The sequence below is a fragment of the Hyla sarda genome, chromosome 8, assembly GCF_029499605.1.
Source record: "Hyla sarda isolate aHylSar1 chromosome 8, aHylSar1.hap1, whole genome shotgun sequence".
Classification (NCBI taxonomy): domain Eukaryota; kingdom Metazoa; phylum Chordata; class Amphibia; order Anura; family Hylidae; genus Hyla; species Hyla sarda.
Window position 1 is genome coordinate 228,316,846 of NC_079196.1, and position 12,354 is coordinate 228,329,199.

At 47.3% G+C, this 12,354-nt stretch overlaps 1 protein-coding gene across 3 annotated transcripts in view; it reads left to right on the forward strand.

Moving 5' to 3' along the window:
- The window catches only part of LOC130283982 (up-regulator of cell proliferation-like), a 99,682-nt gene that overhangs the window by 70,946 nt on the left and 16,382 nt on the right, over positions 1–12,354 (forward strand). The window contains exon 1 of one of the 3 annotated variants that reach the window (XM_056533836.1): positions 5,044–5,097. The exons of the other annotated variants lie outside the window; for them this stretch is intronic. The gene's annotated coding sequence lies outside the window, so the exon portion shown is untranslated. Of the gene's footprint in view, positions 1–5,043; positions 5,098–12,354 lie in introns of those variants that run through there. 3 annotated transcript variants of the gene reach the window in all.

Sequence of the window (12,354 nt, forward strand, 5' to 3'; positions counted from 1 at the left end):
ACCTATCTGTGTCCATGTATACACCCATGTTTATAACCCTTTATCTACCTATGTCCATGTATACACCCATGTCTATGATTCTTTATCTACCTGTGTCCATGTATATACCCATGTCAATGATCCTTAATGTACCTGTGTCCATGTATACACTCATGTCTATGATCCTTTATGTACCTGTGTCCGCCTTGTATACACCCATGTCTGTGATCCTTTATGTACCTGTGTCCGCCTTGTATACACCCACGTCTATGATCCTTTATGTACCTGTGTCCATGTATACACCCATGTCTATGATCCTTTATCTACCTGTGTCCATGTATACACTCATGATGGGTGATTAAAGTTGATTCTACCTTCCGAGTGTGTCCAGCGCCTCCTGCTGTCCGCCACCTCCTTGGAGGCTCCCTGTTTATTTGTGCATCTTTCCGGCTGCCGGCATACTCACACACAAGTTCTTTTCCATTGTTACACTTGGCGAGTGTAACATTCTGGGTGAGCATTACAATTACCTTTGTTCACCCTGGCTTTCAGTGGTAATGCGCTAGGTAGCGCCCTCTCTATTCCTCTGCCATATATACACTCATGTCTATAATCCTTTATGTACCTGTGTCCGCCATGTATACACCCATGTCTATGATCCTTTATGTACCTGTATCCATGTATACACCCATGTCTATGATCCTTTATCTATCTGTGTCCATGTATACACTCATGTCAATGATCCTTTATGTACCTGTGTCCGCCATGTATACACCCATGTCTATGATCCTTTATCTACCTGTGTCCATGTATACACCCATGTCTATGATCCTTTATCTACCTGTGTCCGTGTATACACCCATGTCTATAATCCTTTATCTACCTATGTCCATGTATACACCCATGTCTATGATCCTTTATCTACCTGTGTCCATGTATACACTCATGTCTATGACCCTTTATCTACCTATGTCCATGTATACACCCATGTCTATGATCCTTTATCTACCTGTGTCCCTGTATACACCCATGTCTATGATCCTTTATCTATCTGTGTCCATGTATACACCCATGTCTATAACCCTTTATCTACCTACGTCCATGTATACACCCATGTCTATGATCCTTTATCTACCTGTGTCCATGTATATACCCATGTCAATGATCCTTAATGTACCTGTGTCCATGTATACACCAATGTCTATGACCCTTTATCTACATATGTCCATGTATACACCCATGTATATGACCCTTTATCTAATCCTATATCTACCTATGTCCATGTATACACCCATGTCTATGATCCTTTATCTACCTGTGTCCATGTATACACCCATGTCTATGATCCTTTATCTACCTGTGTCCATGTATGCACCCATGTCTATGATCCTTTATCTACCTGTGTCCATGTATAAACCCATGTCTATGATCCTTTATCTAATCCTTTATCTACCTATGTCCATGTATACATCCATGTCTATGATCCTTTATCTATCTGTGTCCATGTATATACACATGTCTATAATCCTTTATCTACCTATGTGTTGTATACACCCATGTCGATGATCCTTTATCTACCAGTGTCCATGTATACGCCAATGGCTATAACCCTTTATCTACCTATGTCCATGTATACACCAATGGCTATAACCCTTTATCTACCTATGTTCATGTATACATCCATGTCTATGATCCTTTATCTACCTATGTCCATGTATACATCCATGTCTATGATCCTTTATCTACCTATGTCCATGTATACATCCATGTCTATGATCCTTTATCTACCTGTGTCCATGTATATACCCATGTCTATAATCCTTTATCTACCTGTGTCCATGTATACAACCATGTCTATGATCCTTTATGTACCTGTGTCCATGTATACACCCATGTCTATGATCCTTTATGTACCTGTGTCCATGTATACCCCTATGTCTATGATCCTTTATCTACCTGTGTCCGCCATGTATACACCCATGTCTATGATCCGTTATCTACCTATGTCCATGTATACACCCATGTCTATGATCCTTTATCTACCTGTGTCCATGTATACACCCATGTCAATGATCCTTAATGTACCTGTGTCCATGTATACACTCATGTCTATGACCCTTTATCTACCTATGTCCATGTATACACCCATGTCTATGATCCTTTATCTACATATGTCCATGTATACACCCATGTCTATGATCCTTTATCTAATCCTTTATCTACCTGTGTCCATCTATACACCCATGTCTATGACCCTTTATCTACCTATGTCCATGCATACACCCATGTCTATGATCCTTTATCTACCTGTGTCCATGTATACACTCATGTCTATGATCCTTTATCTACCTATGTCCATGTATAGACTCATGTCTATGATCCTTTATCTACCTGTGTCCATGTATACACTCATGTCTATGATTCTTTATCTACATATGTCCATGTATACACCCATGTCTATGATCCTTTATCTACCTGTGTCCATGTATACACCCATGTCTATGATCCTTTATCTACATATGTCCATGTATACACTCATGTCTATGATCCTTTATCTACATATGTCCATGTATACACTTATGTCTATGATCCTTTATCTACATATGTCCATGTATACACCCATGTCTATGATCCTTTATCTACCTGTGCCCATGTATACACCCATGTCTATGATCCTTTATCTACCTGTGTCCTTGTATACACTCATGTCTATGATCCTTTATCTACCTGTGTCCATGTATACACCCATGTCTATGATCCTTTATCTACCTGTGTCCATGTATACACCCATGTCTATGATCCTTCATCTACATATGTCCATGTATACACCCATGTCTATGATCCTTTATCTACCTGTGTCCATGTATACACTCATGTCTATGATCCTTTATCTACATATGTCCATGTATACACCCATGTCTATGATCCTTTATCTACCTGTGTCCATGTATACACCCATGTCTATGATCCTTTATCTACATATGTCCATGTATACACCCATGTCTATGATCCTTTATCTACCTGTGTCCATGTATACACTCATGTCTATAACCCTTTATCTACATATGTCCATGTATACACCCATGTCTATGATCCTTTATCTACCTGTGTCCATGTATACACTCATGTCTATGAGCCCTTACATATATGCAATCCTTAAACCAATGTTGTTGAGATGATGTGGTCTTTATCTCATTTTACCTATGTCCCTATACATTTATTTGTTGTTCTCATCACGTTTTCTATGTCCTCTGTCCTGTTACCCATCACGAATGATGTTGAACCAGAACTGTTATTAATATAGAAATGATTCCAGATGTCATCAGCCTTATACATTGCGTGATTGTACTTTGTAATCTGCTTCACTGAAATTACTTTTCTTGCTGGTTTGTGGTTTGCATTCTTAGATTTATGACCGTCCCTAAACATGAATATGTAACACAATCGCCCCCCCGCAAACACCTTTACTGCGCTCCACTCATTTCCTTTTTCCTTCTATCCCTCAGAGATGGTTCGCTCTTACATAGTGTGTAATTTCTCTTGGCATTCAATTTCCTCATAAACCTTTCACCCTAAGGGCTCATTCACACGAATGGATCCGCAGCGTAAAATATAATATTTTACCCTGCGGATCTGCCGATGATGGAACCTACAGTGTTGCCTCCACCTGTGCCTGCTCATAGTGGCAATCCGCCGATACAAGCAGACACGCTGCAACGTGTGAGTCGCCATCGCGCATGTTCAGTTTACTTGCACACATCGCGGCCGCTCCCCCTGCTCCCTGAGCTAGGCTTAGAGCAGCAGTGTTGGGTGTGAGTATACCACTAACTCATAGGCTACCAACAGGCAACCCAAAAATACCCTTTTCTTCCCATATATCAAAGAAAAATGTGTGATATTAAAAGTGCAATCTTTATCAAGTTGAGTCAGCACTTAAACTGTGTTTAAAAATTCAGAGTACCATAATGTCCTAACTGTAAACAAGTAATCTGACCATCCGGTCTATAGGTTAAGTTCACTCTGAAGCAAATGCAGGGTGCCTGCAGGAACACCCGTGCTCATAAATGTATAGGACAGATGTATCCAAAGTTAAAAACAACTTTATACGGCCCCCCTCGACATGTTTCGCTACCAGAGTAGCTTTATCAAGAGGCAAACGCTTGCTGTGTAAAATTGTTTTTAACTTTGGGTACATCTGTCCTATACAGTTATGAGCACGGGTGTTCCTGCAGGCACCCTGCTTTTGCTTCAGAGTGAACTTAACCTATAGACCGGATGGTCAGATTACTTGTTTACAGTTAAGACATTATGGTACTCTGAATCTTTAAACACAGTTTAAGTGCGGACTCAACTTAAGATTGCACTTTTAATATGACAAATTTTTCTTTGATATATGGGAAGAAAAGGGTATTTTTAGGTTGCCTGTTGGTAGCCTATGTGTTAGTGGTCAAATCTGCACCCTCCATATATTGGTCTCACCAAGATGTGAGTGAGTATACTACGCATGTGCGCGGCGACTCACACATTGCAGTGTAAAATAATATACACCAATGGCGCCCATTGGAAACCCATTCACTTATAATAGGCCCCAACAAAACCTTTACTCCCTCTAGACTGCAGTACTACTTTAATACTAAAATAGCTACTTTAATGACTTCATGGTGACGGACTACAAGTAAAACATGGTGTAGTCTTATCCTGCAGCACAGATGGGGGTTCTTTACTCTCTGCAGAGGAAGTGGTCATGGAGAACTCAAATGGGATCAGGAGGGGCCTGGATACATTTTTGGAAAGTAATAACATTACAGGTTATGGAGACAAGATTTAAGAGGATAGAATGTTCATCTAGGGATTTATTCTGATGCCATATTTGTAGTCTCCAATGTATGGGGCAATTGATATCAACTTTATAGGGTATTTTGCCTTCTTCTGGATCATCGCGGTAGGGACACAATATGAAAATAGGTAGAACTTGATGGACTCTGATCTTTTATCAGCCTTTTGAACTATGTTATTATCTTTCATTTCATTGATAGCTTACAATAAAAAAATGGGCAGAGATAGAAGAGACTAACACATGACTACGCAACTTCACAGGGATTGTGTCCAAGAAATGACGTGAGGGAGAAATATACCTGAGACGACTGAATACTCACTGGAATCAATTCTCCAAACCTATTTGTGTTGTTTAGTGGATTGTTAATAATTTTTTTCTCCATTGAATATTTAAGGGATTTTATAAGGATGTCCAAGTGGTTGTAGAATTTGTAGCACATTATTACAGTAATACTCTTGTATGTAGGGAGCAGTATTATATAAGTTATATTCAAAGGAGTCAGTATTATAGTAGTTATATTCTTGTATATAGGAGCAGTATTATAGTAGTTGTTACGCCGAGCGCTCCGGGTCCCCGCTCCTCCCCGGAGCGCTCGCTACACTTCCCTCACTGCAGCGCCCCGGTCGGTTCCACGGACCCGGGGCGCTGCGTTACCACCTCCGGCCGGGATGCGATTCGCGATGCGGGTAGCGCCCGCTCGCGATGCGCACCCCGGCTCCCGTACCTGACTCGCTCCCCGTCAGTTCTGTCCCGGCGCGCGCGGCCCCGCTCCCTAGGGCGCGCGCGCGCCGGGTCTTTGCGATTTAAAGGGCCACTGCACCGCTGATTGGTGCAGTGGTTCCAATTAGTGTTTACACCTGTGCACTTCCCTATATCACCTCACTTCCCCTTCACTCCCTCGCCGGATCTTGTTGCCCTAGTGCCAGTGAAAGCGTTCCTTGTGTGTTCCTTGCCTGTGATTCCAGACCTTCTGCCGTTGCCCCTGACTACGATCCTTGCTGCCTGCCCCGACCTTCTGCTACGTCCGACCTTGCTTCTGTCTACTCCCTTGTACCGCGCCTATCTTCAGCAGCCAGAGAGGTTGAGCCGTTGCTAGGGGATACGACCTGGTCACTACCGCCGCAGCAAGACCATCCCGCTTTGCGGCGGGCTCTGGTGAAAACCAGTAGTGACTTAGAACCGATCCTCTAGCACGGTCCACGCCAATCCCTCTCTGGCACAGAGGATCCACCACCTGCCAGCCGGCATCGTGACAGTAGATCCGGCCATGGATCCCGCTGAAGTTCCTCTGCCAGTTGTCGCTGACCTCACCACGGTGGTCGCCCAGCAGTCACAACAGATTGCGCAACAAGGCCAACAGCTGTCTCAACTGACTGTTATGCTACAACAGTTACTACCACAGCTCCAGCAATCATCTCCTCCGCCTGCTCCTGTACCTCCTCCGCAGCGAGTGGCCGCTTCTGGAATACGACTATCCTTGCCGGATAAATTTGATGGGGACTCTAAGTTTTGCCGTGGCTTTCTTTCCCAATGTTCATTACACTTGGAGATGATGTCGGACCAGTTCCCCACTGAAAGGTCTAAGGTGGCTTTCGTAGTCAGCCTGCTGTCTGGAAAAGCCCTGGCTTGGGCCACACCGCTCTGGGACCGCAATGACCCCGTCACTGCCTCTGTACACTCCTTCTTCTCGGAAATTCGAAGTGTCTTTGAGGAACCTGCCCGAGCCTCTTCTGCTGAGACTGCCCTGTTGAACCTGGTCCAGGGTAATTCTTCCGTTGGCGAGTATGCCGTACAGTTCCGTACCCTTGCTTCAGAATTATCCTGGAATAATGAGGCACTCTGCGCGACCTTTAAAAAAGGCCTATCCAGCAACATTAAAGATGTTCTGGCCGCACGAGAAATCCCTGCTAACCTACATGAACTCATCCATCTTGCCACTCGCATTGACATGCGTTTTTCCGAACGGCGTCAGGAGCTCCGCCAGGATATGGACTCTGTTCGCACGAGGCGTTTCTTCTCCCCGGCTCCTCTCTCCTCTGGTCCCCTGCAACCTGTTCCTGTGCCTCCCGCCGTGGAGGCTATGCAGGTCGACCGGTCTCGCCTGACACCCCAAGAGAGGACACGACGCCGCATGGAGAATCTCTGCCTGTACTGTGCTAGTACCGAACACTTCCTGAAGGATTGTCCTATCCGTCCTCCCCGCCTGGAAAGACGTCCGCTGACTCCGCACAAAGATGAGACAGTCCTTGATGTCTACTCTGCTTCTCCACGTCTTACTGTGCCTGTGCGGATGTCTGCCTCTGCCTTCTCCTTCTCTGCTGTGGCCTTCTTGGACTCTGGATCTGCAGGAAATTTTATCTTGGCCTCTCTCGTCAACAGGTTCAACATCCCGGTGACCAGTCTCGCCAGACCCCTCTACATCAATTGTGTAAACAATGAAAGATTGGACTGTACTATACGTTTCCGCACGGAGCCCCTTCTAATGTGCATCGGATCTCATCACGAGAGGATTGAACTGTTGGTCCTCCCCAATTGCACTTCTGAAATCCTTCTTGGACTTCCCTGGCTTCAACTCCATTCCCCAATCCTGGATTGGTCCACTGGGGAGATCAAGAGTTGGGGGCCCTCTTGTTCCAAGGACTGCTTAAAACCGGTTCCCAGTAAACCTTGCCGTGTCCCTGTGCTTCCTCATGTAACCGGTCTCCCTAAGGCCTATATGGACTTTGCGGACGTTTTTTGCAAAAAACAAGCTGAGACTCTACCTCCTCACAGGCCTTATGATTGTCCCATTGACCTCCTCCCGGGCACTACTCCACCCCGGGGCAGAATCTATCCTCTGTCCGTCCCAGAGACTCTTGCCATGTCTGAATACGTCCAAGAAAATTTAAAAAAGGGCTTTATCCGTAAATCCTCCTCTCCTGCCGGAGCCGGATTTTTCTTTGTGTCCAAAAAAGATGGCTCTCTACGTCCTTGCATTGACTACCGCGGTCTTAATAAAATCACGGTTAAGAACCGCTACCCCCTACCCCTCATCTCTGAACTCTTTGATCGTCTCCAAGGTGCCCATATTTTTACCAAACTGGACTTAAGAGGTGCTTATAATCTCATCCGCATCAGAGAGGGGGATGAATGGAAAACGGCATTTAACACCAGAGATGGACACTTTGAGTATCTGGTCATGCCCTTTGGTCTATGCAACGCCCCTGCCGTCTTCCAAGACTTTGTTAATGAAATTTTTCGTGATCTCCTATACTCCTGTGTTGTTGTATATCTGGACGATATCCTGATTTTTTCTGCCAATCTTGAAGAACACCGCCAGCATGTCCGTATGGTTCTTCAGAGACTTCGTGATAATCAACTCTATGCCAAAATAGAGAAATGTCTGTTTGAATGCCAATCTCTTCCTTTTCTAGGATACTTGGTCTCTGGCCAGGGACTACAAATGGACCCAGATAAACTCTCTGCCGTCTTAGATTGGCCACGCCCCTCCGGACTCCGTGCCATCCAACGTTTTTTGGGGTTCGCCAATTATTACAGGCAATTTATTCCACATTTTTCTACCATTGTGGCTCCTATTGTGGCTTTAACAAAAAAAAATGCCGATCCCAAGTCTTGGCCTCCTCAAGCGGAAGACGCCTTTAAACGACTCAAGTCTGCCTTTTCTTCGGCTCCCGTGCTCTCCAGACCTGACCCATCTAAACCCTTCCTATTGGAGGTTGATGCCTCCTCAGTGGGAGCTGGAGCTGTCCTTCTACAAAAAAACTCTTCCGGGCATGCTGTTACTTGTGGTTTTTTTTCCAGGACCTTCTCTCCGGCGGAGAGGAACTACTCCATCGGGGATCGAGAGCTTCTAGCCATTAAATTAGCACTTGAGGAATGGAGGCATCTGCTGGAGGGATCAAGATTTCCAGTTATTATTTACACCGATCACAAGAACCTCTCCTACCTCCAGTCTGCCCAACGGCTGAATCCTCGTCAGGCCAGGTGGTCTCTGTTCTTTGCCCGATTTAATTTTGAAATTCACTTTCGGCCTGCTGATAAGAACATTAGGGCCGATGCTCTCTCTCGTTCCTCAGATGCCTCTGAAATTGAACTCTCTCCTCAACACATCATTCCTCCTGACTGCCTGATTTCCACTTCTCCAGCCTCCATCAGGCAAACTCCTCCAGGAAAGACCTTTGTTTCTCCACGCCAACGCCTTGGGATCCTCAAATGGGGTCACTCCTCCCATCTCGCAGGTCATGCGGGCATTAAGAAATCTGTGCAACTCATCTCTCGCTTCTATTGGTGGCCGACTCTAGAGACTGATGTGGTGGACTTTGTGCGAGCCTGCACTATCTGTGCCCGGGATAAGACTCCTCGCCAGAAGCCCGCTGGTTTTCTTCATCCTCTACCTGTCCCCGAACAACCTTGGTCTCTGATTGGTATGGATTTTATTACTGACTTACCCCCATCCCATGGCAACACTGTTATTTGGGTGGTCGTTGATCGATTCTCCAAAATGGCACATTTCATCCCTCTTCCTGGTCTTCCTTCAGCGCCTCAGTTGGCTAAACAATTTTTTGTACACATTTTTCGTCTTCACGGGTTGCCTACACAGATCGTCTCGGATAGAGGCGTCCAATTTGTGTCTAAATTCTGGAGGGCTCTCTGTAAACAACTCAAGATTAAATTAAATTTTTCTTCTGCATACCATCCTCAATCCAATGGACAAGTAGAGAGAATTAACCAGATCTTGGGTGACTATTTACGACATTTTGTTTCCTCCCGCCAGGATGACTGGGCAGATCTTCTACCTTGGGCCGAATTCTCGTATAATTTCAGAATCTCTGAATCTTCCTCCAAATCTCCGTTTTTCGTGGTGTACGGCCGTCACCCTCTTCCCCCCCTCCCTACCCCCTTGCCCTCTGGTCTGCCCGCTGTGGATGAAATTTCTCGTGATCTTTCCACCATATGGAAAGAGACCCAAAATTCTCTCTTACAGGCTTCTTCTCGCATGAAGAGATTCGCAGATAAGAAAAGAAGAGCTCCTCCCATTTTTTCCCCTGGAGACAAGGTATGGCTCTCCGCTAAATATGTCCGTTTCCGTGTCCCGAGCTATAAGTTGGGACCACGCTATCTTGGTCCTTTTAAAGTTTTGTGTCAAATTAATCCTGTCTCTTACAAACTTCTTCTTCCTCCTTCTCTTCGTATCCCTAATGCCTTTCACGTCTCTCTTCTTAAACCTCTCATCCTCAACCGTTTTTCTCCTAAATCTGTTCCTCCCACTCCTGTTTCCGGCTCCTCGGACATCTTCTCTGTCAAAGAGATCTTAGCCTCAAAAAAGGTCAGAGGAAAAACTTTTTTTTTAGTGGATTGGGAGGGTTGTGGTCCAGAAGAGAGGTCCTGGGAACCTGAGGACAATATCCTGGACAAAAGTCTGATCCTCAGGTTCTCAGGCCCCAAGAAGAGGGGGAGACCCAAGGGGGGGGGTACTGTTACGCCGAGCGCTCCGGGTCCCCGCTCCTCCCCGGAGCGCTCGCTACACTTCCCTCACTGCAGCGCCCCGGTCGGTTCCACGGACCCGGGGCGCTGCGTTACCACCTCCGGCCGGGATGCGATTCGCGATGTGGGTAGCGCCCGCTCGCGATGCGCACCCCGGCTCCCGTACCTGACTCGCTCCCCGTCAGTTCTGTCCCGGCGCGCGCGGCCCCGCTCCCTAGGGCGCGCGCGCGCCGGGTCTTTGCGATTTAAAGGGCCACTGCACCGCTGATTGGTGCAGTGGTTCCAATTAGTGTTTACACCTGTGCACTTCCCTATATCACCTCACTTCCCCTTCACTCCCTCGCCGGATCTTGTTGCCCTAGTGCCAGTGAAAGCGTTCCTTGTGTGTTCCTTGCCTGTGATTCCAGACCTTCTGCCGTTGCCCCTGACTACGATCCTTGCTGCCTGCCCCGACCTTCTGCTACGTCCGACCTTGCTTCTGTCTACTCCCTTGTACCGCGCCTATCTTCAGCAGCCAGAGAGGTTGAGCCGTTGCTAGGGGATACGACCTGGTCACTACCGCCGCAGCAAGACCATCCCGCTTTGCGGCGGGCTCTGGTGAAAACCAGTAGTGACTTAGAACCGATCCTCTAGCACGGTCCACGCCAATCCCTCTCTGGCACAGAGGATCCACCACCTGCCAGCCGGCATCGTGACAGTAGTTATCTTCTTGTATATAGGAGCAGTATTATGGTAGTTATATTCTTGTATGTAGGAGGCAGTATTATAGTAGTTATATTCTTGTATATAGGAGCAGTATTATAGTAGTTATATTCTTGTATATAGGAGCAGTATTATAGTAGTTATATTCTTGTATATAGGAGCAGTATTATAGTAGTTATAGTCTTGTTATCACGGATCGGCAGGCAGGAGGTGGATCCTCTGTGTCAGAGAGGGATTGGCGTGGACCGTGTCGGTGGACCGGTTCTAAGTTGCTACTGGTTTTCACCAGAGCCCGCCGCAAAGCGGGATGGTCTTGCAGCGGCGGTAGCAACCAGGTCGTATCCACCGGCAACGGCTCAACCTCTCTGACTGCTGAGATAGGCATGGTACAAGGGATAAGGCAAGAGCAAGGTCGGACGTAGCAGAAGGTCAGGGCAGGCAGCAAGGATCGTAGTCAGGGGCAACGGCAGGAGGTCTGGAACACAGGCTAGGAACACACAAGGAAAGGCTTTCTCTGGCACAAGGGCAACAAGATCCGGCAAGGGAGTGCAGGGGCAGTGAGCAGATATAGTCTGGGAGCAGGTGGGAGCCAATTAAGCTAATTGGGCCAGACACCAACCATTGGTGCACTGGCCCTTTAAGTCTCAGAGAGCTGGCGCGCACGCGCCCTAGAGAGCGTAGCCGCGCGCGCCAGCACATGACAGCAGGGGACCGGGACGGGTAAGTGACTTGGGATGCGATTCGCGAGCGGGCGCGTCCCGCTGTGCGAATCGCATCCCCGACGGCCATGTCAGTGCAGCGCTCCCGGTCAGCGGGACTGACCGGGGCGCTGCAGGGAGAGAGACGCCGTGAGCGCTCCGGGGAGGAGCGGGGACCCGGAGCGCTCGGCGTAACAGTACCCCCCCCCCCCTTGGGTCTCCCCCTCTTTTTGGGACCTGAAAATTCTTTAATCCGGAAGACGTCTGAGGACCCGGAGACCGGAGTGGCTTTCTCTAGGTATTTAACTTCAAAGGGTCCAAGGTAACGTGGTCCCAGATAAAAACTGGGGACACGGAAACGGATATACTTGGCGGAGAGCCACGCAAAAACAGGAAGAGCTCTTCTCTTTTTTTCCGGCAAGCTTCTTCACCCGGGATGAGGCTAGTATGAGGAATTTTAGAGTCTTTTTCCAGACGGTGGCGAAGCCCCGGGAAACCTCATCAACAGCGGGCACACAAGAAGGCGTGGGGGTGGGGAGGGAGGGAAGAGGGTCAAGCTTGGCACGGGGCAGAGTGTTAACAGGACGGGGGCTGTGAGGAGGAGACACAGCATAGTCCAGATAGGCCTTGGGGAGACCAGGTAAAGGGGGAGAC